The 9,630-nt window shown below is 37.9% G+C and overlaps 1 protein-coding gene across 1 annotated transcript in view; it reads right to left on the reverse strand.

Moving 5' to 3' along the window:
* Window positions 1-9,630, reverse strand: part of gorasp1a (golgi reassembly stacking protein 1a) — a 19,262-nt gene that overhangs the window by 4,192 nt on the left and 5,440 nt on the right. The gene's annotated exons all lie outside the window — the stretch shown is intronic.

Genomic DNA, 9,630 nt, shown 5'->3' on the forward strand with positions numbered 1-9,630 from the left:
AAATATAAAATAAGTAAAATAGAATAAAATAAAAGGGATAAAATAAAGTCAAATAAGATCGGGAAAGGCTCTCCTATAAAAGTATGTTTTAAGAAGGGACTTCACTGACTCAGCCGACCTGATTTCCTCGGGCAGGCTGTTCCAGAGCCTCGGGGCCCTGACAGCAAACGCTCTGTCCCCTTTAGTTTTCAGTCGAGACTCTGGAACAGACAACAGACCTCTGCCCGAGGATCTCAAGGTACGTGCTGGTGTGTATGGGACTAAAAGGTCAGAAATATAACAAGGCGAGAGGCCATGAAGAGCTTTAAAAGTGATCAATAAAATTTTAAAGTCAATTCTAAAACATACTGGGAGCCAGTGTAATGAAGCTAAAATAGGAGTAATGTGGTCATATTTCTTTGTTCTGGTTAAAAGCCTGGCAGCTGAGTTCTGGACAGTCTGGAGTCGATCAGTAGATTTTTGGGTTAAACAGATGAAAAGGCTGTTGCAATAATCCTGGCGTGATGAGATGAAGGCGTGTAAAATGGTCTCGGTGTCCTTAAAAGTTAACATAGATTGAATTGAGAAATGTACATGTTTTGCATTCCTCTGAGAAATTCCCAAACACACTTATGAATGGAATTCTCCATTCAGCAAGGAAACCTGTCCTTGTTTTAGTCACAACTTTTGGAGGCTGTATCCTCTTCCTTCACACTAAGGGAATCCTTGCTATGGTCATTTCTGGTTGTTGTGCAGAGGGTGGGCGACACTCATTCAAAATTAAGCCTTGCAGACATTTATGCTATGCAGGTTGAATCTCCTGTGCATCAGTTTGTTAAGAATTACACTAAATATACTGAAGAGGTAGAATCATTGCTTTCGTTTACTGCTGGATTTTAAAGATCCAACATAGAATCCAACATAGAAAATATTATTTTGGTGAGTTTTCTGATTTTGCTTCTAAGAAATCTCACACCTTTACATTCATCTAGATTGTAGGTTTTTATGCAATTATTTTATTTATTGTCTAATAACTATGATCATACTGTGCGAAATAAACATCAATCCTCCACATACAGGGCAGTGAATTAATTATATGTTTCACTGCCTTGTCACTGAGCCATGATCTATTCCAACAAACTGATTCTTCTCTGTCTGGTCCAATACTGTTGTGTGTAACGTCTCCCTTTTAAAATCAGCGCTAATTGAGACCCAGTTCCATAGTTGTTGTCCAGTGGCATGAAATTCCCAGAACTTTACTTAATGTCAATAGTTTTGTTGAAAGCAATGATCATATAATGTAGCTTGCCAAAATAAACTATTTGGCCTACTGCACTCAAACACATTGCTCTTTTTCTGTTGGAGGAATAACGTGACTCAGATGGAAAAAACTTTGCTTCTGACGTAGATTATATAGAGAGACAAACGATTGAACTAGGGAGGAGCAATTTCTTGGAATGCCTGCTTTGGTCAATTCCAGTAAGCTGACATGGCACCGGGCCAACTAATTTCAACATAAACTTCCCAACCCTGTCTGGTGAATTTTTTTTGTTGTGCACCAGGGTACAAATACTGTAGGCGATGACTTGTCTGTACAGGAAATAGCTGTGGTTTAATACCCATGACAAAGGTCTGAGAAGGATTGTACTGTAGACTTAAAGCCCCCAAAGTATCATACATCACAAAAAGATTAGAGACTACAGAGACTAAAGACAAAAGTTCAGTCATAGACTGTCAGAGTTGTGAATTTCGGGGAAACATTATGTACTAAATACCTACAAAACTAATGACATTCCCATTAGCCTCATCTGTCGGGGAGAGATGATTGACACACTTTTAAGATATGTCCTTTTAAAAAAATAACGTAACAGACAGAAATAATTTGTTGTTGTGATCAATATTCTATCAATACAAGCTGCTATCTTGTCAAAATGTGTAACGACTTCAGTATAATTTGATTTTAAACAAAAGCTGCGCATTGTTTCATTCGTCCCCACCGGATGTGGCAGATGAAACACAGGGGTGGGACGGAAAAAAACACAATGACATACATTTAAACTGTTTATGTTATTCTTGTTTTTATTCAAAATGCTTGACAGTGTCCTTAATATGTAATTGCAAACATATTATTTCCTTTTTCTTAATCAAAAAACAAAAAGTTAATGGGCATTTTCATTAGATCTCAGCTGCATGCAAACAGGCTGAACTAAGATAGCGAACGTTGACTGTGAGAAGTTAGCATGTTGCTCCATTAGGCACAGCGGTGCCTGTACAGCCTCAGTCTTTCTAGTTGTTCAAATGTAATAAGAAGCCAACTCTTTGCCTATGTTAGCATAAACTTTCTCATTTTATATTTAAAACAGGGGTTCTCAAATTTAATAAATAGAATTTGAATCTTTGAAGTTGAAGTGTAGCTTTAAAGCCACATAGTCATAATCCATCACAATTTTCTCTTTTTAATGTGAATGCATTCCTGTTCTGTCATCTGCTGACCTTTTCACTGTTTACTCTATTTGGATCCTGTACAATTTTATTACATTTCACATTACTCCTTAAAGTGAAATGAAATGAAGTGAAAAGTGAAAAACAGCTACAGTGTTCAGAGAGCTGATGTCTACACCGCTTATGCTGAGGTTTCAACCACTATTTTGATAGAAACAAGTGGTTGCTTGCTCCTGGAAGTAATTTAAGTCATCTACCAGAACTACTAAATGTGCTTGATTCCTTTTTTTTTGCATCATCACCAGTGACCTGAATAAAAACACAGTATTGTTGCCAGTCCTACCAGCAGCCCAAATGAGTGGAACAAGATTAATTTTCTGTTGATTCCATTCAAGTCCCTTCAAATCTCTTTTATGAGTTGGCTTTTGGCAATTCAATTTATCTCATCATTGAGTTGGAAAAAAAAACTTGGCTTTGCCTGGCAAAAAGTCTGAGAACCAAAACACCAACCAGATCTTTGAAAGGTTGAAAGCCAAGAATAGCATATTTTGTGCAGCATATTTTGTTACACCGAACAAGGCAGTGAATTATTCATGTCTGTTTAACACTTTTTACCATAACTTTTGGGTAAATTGTCAGGGGGGAGGAGACTACCCGTATGAATTTCATGATTTAACCAAATAAACCTGCTGTAACCTCTTTCTGTTTCCAGCTGGGACATTACTGGAACACTTTTTAAATTGGAATCGGTTATTTTTGGAACCGTCTTTTGTTTGTCTTTGTGATGGGAGCTGCAGTGTGTTCTTGGGTGCAGTTCTCAAAATGTCCTCTGGAGAGCTGCACTCACCCAGAGATTTACTTATGGATCAGTTAGCCAGCCTGTGTTGAGTATGTCTTAGCACTGTATGACATTATACTTGCCATTCATTTCCTTTTAAGCCTTTAAAGAATCTCCTATGAAATGCAACATCTCAGAAACCATGCATTTAAGGCCGTACGTTTTTGAATTACAAAGTCAGCAAGTATTTTCCTGTGGTGTACGCTAAAAGTTCTCCACCCTCTGTTCTCTATTCTCTTCTGTTCATCTTATTGCAACTGGCTATTTCTGTTCTTTCAGCTGTTTGATTTGATTATTAATTTCCTCTTTATAAATAATATTCTCAAACTCATCTGGTCTGTTGGATGATGTGCTTCTCAATAGCGAAGCACAATCCAAATTTAAATCCATGCACTTAACTTTTAGGCTGCATTGTTGCAAATGTGCCACTAAAAGTCATTTAAAAGAAAAACATACTGTATATTTCACCACTGTGAAGCAATAAAAATGCCCCCAAAGTACTTCTTCTTTCCGAACAGTGTATTCAGTATCAAACAACATGGAACCACATGTTGAAAATAGATATTGCACAGTGATATGAGACAAAACTCCCTTCCCACTGTCTTTTGCCCGTGGCTACAAATTTAATTTGCTAATGTGCATCCACCAACCCATGTCCCTATCTGATGACATGTATGAGGCACTGTCCTATTTCCTAGGGCGATATGACACACAGATTGTGGGCCACGGCTGTGATCTAACTAGGAATCTCGAGCTCCAGTCAGAAGGTCAGTCAGAGATTTGATAGGTCAATTAAGGGATGCAGAGGCCTGGTCTACTGGAAAACATGCCACTTGTATTAGTCTGTGATAGTAAAGCCACACACAAGGCAGGAAGAGTTGGTGATTTAGCCCGGGATTAGCTGGGGCTGATGTTGGACTGTGACATCAGTTTTAGACAATAACCAGCGTATTGTTTTGTTTTTTTGATTTGCTTCAGTAGTACTTGCAGTGTATTTTTAATATTTAAGGAGCTGGGCTTTTGTTAACAGTCACTGATAAATTCTTGTTAGCAGTTAGCAATCAATGTGTTCATTCTTTCACTGATAAACTATAACTGCGATGTTAGTATTAGTGTAATTTAGAATTTAGCAATATTTAGTATGTGTACTTTCAAAAAAAATACACACTTAGCACATGTATACACACTCAGTGTATTAAAACAACTGCAATCCATCCCAAAGGAAAGATTAGATTGGTTACAATATATTGAAGACACAACAAAACAGTACAATATTTTATCTTAATTTTATTTCGTCTTTATTCAACAAGGCACAACACTTACAAGGAAATGTCCGGCTCACAATAATGAACATGTAAATGGCAGCAGCTGCTTTGAGACAACGACGAGTAGTGGATTTAAATCAAGCAAAACTGAACATGGATGAGCACAGAAGCACAAACAGTCAAGTGAACAGGTAATGATATAGAATCATAAGGTGAGAGAAGTCTAAAAGGATGCTGAGGTGGAAAGAGATGATCACTCCTGTTATAAAGAATGATGCTACACATCTGCATAATCTCACTTAACATGCTCTTAATTGTGTTTGCCCGCTATGCTGCAAGGAACGTCACATGTACACTTGTGTACTGTATGTACAGTACACAAGTGTACACATATAAACATGCATATAAACACTCCTGAGCGATGAGGTCAGATGGTTAGTTTAAGTGAAATGTCCTTGTCAGCACACACAAAAACTGCTTCAGGTTTTGACGTGCAAAACCCACATGTGAAGGCTCATGGGTATCAAGTTTACATAACACATCACATCAAAGGCCTGAAGCTACGTTTTTTTTCCTCAGCTCATTTGTTCACTGTGTACATCCTATTTATGTTGTTTCTAGAGGTGATTCATGAAACAGATGCTCCTATTACATATGTGACAAAATGCATTTTTAAGTGTATCTTCTATAAATATACACTAAACTATATATTGTAGCATTAAATCTAAAATGTTTGTGCATAGATTGATGAACCAGAGCAATGACTCCTTGGGCATATTGGAGGTGTGAAAAGCACCAGGCAGTTACAAATCCATGCAAAAATTTTGCATCCTGTTTTTTTCACAGTTAACACACTTTGAGAAACAATTCAAAGTTCAGAGATGATGCAAAATCATTGAAAATGTACACACATATTCATGAAGCCTATTACTGTCCGTGAGTTTTATAACAATTTCCAGGTGAGAAAAGAAAATAAGACGACATGAAAGATCTACAGCAAAATGTGGTGTTTTGGCCAAAAACATTACAACACAATGGCAGTACAATTTGTCAGGTACAAAATCTCATTGACATTTTGACTTTCTTTCTAAAGTCTGGATTGTCAGATATTAACTAGCTCATCTGTGTTTCTTTATCTGCACCTGCTCCTCTGTTATTATAGTTATTAACATGGACTACTATATAGCCTAATCTGAAAAATCATTAATTGCTTTTACCCGAATTGCTTTGTGAAAAGAGTGTTTTTGTATATTTACTAAAGATGACATAGCTTTTTCTGCAGTCTAATGACACTCCCTTTGCTGTGCACAGTGGATAATGTATCTGTACTGGCATGTTTAAAGTTCTTTCCTGAATGTTAATTTTGATATTAGGAACTTTAGGAAGTGTTGCTTTACACTCTTCGATTTGAGGTCAGGGCAACTAAATTCGCTGTCTATTTCTTACTGTAGTGAGACTCTTTGCTATTGGATTTTTCTCAGGTTGCCTGATCCGATTAAGACATCTACACTGCTACATCCTGAACTATGCCATTCTTGTGTTTCATAACTGATCAAAAGCCGCACCTAACTGTGGCCAAGCCTTTGACAATCTCTAATTGTGAATGATCTTAATGCACCTCCGAGTACTGTGTGCATGCCACGAATGACTACTGGCCTCACTCTGAAGCCCCCACAGAGATGAGAGATACTCACTGCTCCATCTGGGAAAAAGAAAGGTGACGTCAGGTTCAGATGCAAGAATCCAGTGCAGATACTTTTTGGGGTAAGGGCTTCCTGGCTACTGCCTTTGGAACAGCAAGCCCAGACCGCAAAAAGACCCACAATGGACAAAAATTTACCCTTATCATCTCGTGGCGATCTTCTCAGAATCTATGGAAAGAATAAGAGCCATCAGCCCATCTGATACATGAAAGGGATTTCTAAATAAGGTGTTCAATATGGATGGAAACTCCTGGACACAACTCACTTGGTATAGTGTAATTTCATTACACTCACCACCACATGATCCTAGAAAAAATGCAGGTAAACCATGGAAAATGAAACCATGCATAACACCAAAAAAAGAATAGAAAACACAAGATGTATGCATGGCTCCTGTACCCTCTAATGCTGATGTAATATGAACTTAAGTTACGTTAAAAATCCCTGAAAAAGACACAATACAACATCACTAAGAACAGCTACAAATTAGTGCATGTGAGAAACAAGTGGGAATTGTAAATTTGAGACTTACAAACTAAGAAATGAACTTCAGTACTCTATAAATCAAGTCAAGTCCGGATAAGCAAAAGACAATGTTGGTCCTGATGTCAGGATCCACAACCTTTCATAAACAGTTGAACCGTATTGCTCCTAAGCTTTGACACCTTTTGTCAGAATTTCTTACTCACTTAAATTCCCTTCTGTCCAGAAAAGCTTAAACTATTTCTCCTGTTAAACACCCCACAAAGCCTCAAAAGGCCTCATCCACAAAATATTTCTATCTTTTTTCTTACTTAAGCAAAACCCAAAGCAGAATTCATGAAGTATTGTTTTACAGGTATGACTGAATATTATTAACTTGTAAATTTGATGCTCATGCCACTGACTGCAAACAGACTGAATGAAAGATGGAGAAGGACAGAGATGTGACAAAGTGTCAATAGTTCTACATCAGAAAAACACAACTGAAATTAAGACATGCTAGAAACAATAATGTAACTAATAAAGACCGTTATACAAGAATTGCAGCATCGTTGTTTATTAGCCATCACAGAATTGCACACTGATTAAGCTCATGTATCGTCTCCATCAGATGGTAAACTGGATGCTATCACAATATTGATTTTGACTGTTGGTCTTGACGGGAACTTCCTCTGTCTAAACACATCCAGCACACTCATGGTGTGATCTGTGGCAGTGTCACAACATGGTGTACAACTAAACTGCTTATGACATTCCTGTATGTAAACATCCGTTGATCCTCCTTCTACTACTTCAACCTTGTCATACATGTATAAAATGTTGTCTCCATCTGCAACCAGAAAACTGAAGTAACTAGAGGACCGAAACATGTTTGTCACGTTGCGAAGCAGGACAAGGCCTTGAGAATCACCTCTAATGAAGTGCAACTATTGTGGTAAACTACACAATGTATACATAATGCCTGCCACCACCACCACATTTAGGATCTTCAACTTTCAGAAACTCTGCACTTGCCATGGCAGGAGTGATTACACTCTAGTGTCTCATGGTATGAACTATCCCAAGTTGTCTTTAGATTCAGAGCAATTAGTTCTGCAAACATTAATTTCCTTTTTATTCTGGTTTCTGAGAAGAAAAGTCAGTGCTGATATGGCTACCACTAACAGGATATGTGAACTGAATATTGAAGCTTAAAAATTGCCTTTTCCTGATATCAAAGACTACATTCCAGTTATGTGAAACAGGTTTCTCAACTTATCTGACTGTTGTGGTGGAGCGCAAATAAACAGCTCTACCTGCCTGAAACACACTACTAATGATTTTATTTCATCTACCTCTAGTTCTGATAAAATATTGTGCTTAAAACCAAAACCAAAAATCACAATAGAAATTCAAAATTGATACTGGACACTGGACTTTATCTTGAAACAACTAGAAGTGTAAGAACTGTTCATACAATTCCAGCTGTTAATTTTAATCACCTTTAGACAAATGAACTTTATCAACTATAACTCTTTCAGAAAACCACAGCAGCAGCAATAAATCCCTGACATTCAGCAGAAATATTTCAAAACTCAACTTCATCAGCTTCTATAGTAAAAGCTCTAAAAGGTTGCAAACATGACAGAAAACATGACAGATTCAATAAGCTAATCTCTCGACTTGATCCGAATCTGTCGAGAAATCAACTACAAATGTGTGATTACCTTTGTTGCACTCAACATGCCCTGCCAGAAAACCGGGAAGTATAAAACATCCAATTACCACAACAACTGCCCACTGTCAGGAGCCAGCCACCATATATGCCAGTGCACCATATTGTATGAAGAAAAAACACGAGCTGCATCTTTCAGACTGTGTGACGCCAGCCATTCCATGCCACCCCCTTATCACAACAATATAACTGCCTGCAAAGCCACCTCCTTGAAGTGTACTCATGTTTTACATGAACGTTTCATCCTCATCAGCCAAGGATACACCTTGACATGATCATCTCAGTAAAACATGTTAAATGCTTAACAACATTTTCAATACTGTTTTCAATACAAACAATACTTTTATGACTATGCAGCTTTTTTGAGGGTGTGTCCTGTCTCTTTGGTGTGTTTTTCTTAAGGTTTACATAACTTGTTTTTAACTTCTTCTTTACAATTGATGGCCGATGTCTCTCAATTGGAGTAGTATGTAGCTGCAGTACCGGAATATTGGCTCAATTATTGTAACAATCAAGAAAACTTAATGAATCCACCATGTTTGTACGATCTATAGCAATAAACCATTTTACAAAGGAGATTATTCTAGGGACTACTAATGTGGATCACATCATAGAGGAGGTATTGCCAGCTTGAATTGTACACCTTCATAGTTTTCAGAAACATATATAGATGTAAGCAATTATGATGCATATATAGATGTGAGAGTGTAAGCAATTAATTTGGTTCCTAAAATGCTGAAGGCTTTTGCAGTGATGCCTTTAGAGAGGAGGGAGTGTCAGAATGGGGGCATGTTTCCAGAGTAACATTACACATGCAATCTTGAATTGTTACAACCTGCAGCAATCATCATTAATCCAATTTCTTGATTGTTGAGTTTGCTGCTGTAGTTTTGGGGTCTTCTTCACACACCATGTTGCAAAACATAAATCTAGAAATTAGCATCTGAATCTGGGATCCAGTTGAACTCTATAATGAAATCTAGAAAACAGGGGGAAATCCTGGATCAAACACATGCTAAACTAAGGGTGGAAATCCCTTCAATGCTTTAAAAGGTTTTTTGTGGTGTGCAGTGACCACATCTGGCTGATGGGGCCTATGCCTATATGGGCGGACAGGGACCCGCAGACTGGACCATCTGCACACGTGGGCATCTGCCACACTTACCTCACCACATGCGTCATATTTGGGGGGGGGGGGGGGGGGGG

The sequence above is a fragment of the Micropterus dolomieu genome, linkage group LG06 (genome assembly GCF_021292245.1).
Source record: "Micropterus dolomieu isolate WLL.071019.BEF.003 ecotype Adirondacks linkage group LG06, ASM2129224v1, whole genome shotgun sequence".
Lineage (NCBI taxonomy): Eukaryota > Metazoa > Chordata > Actinopteri > Centrarchiformes > Centrarchidae > Micropterus > Micropterus dolomieu.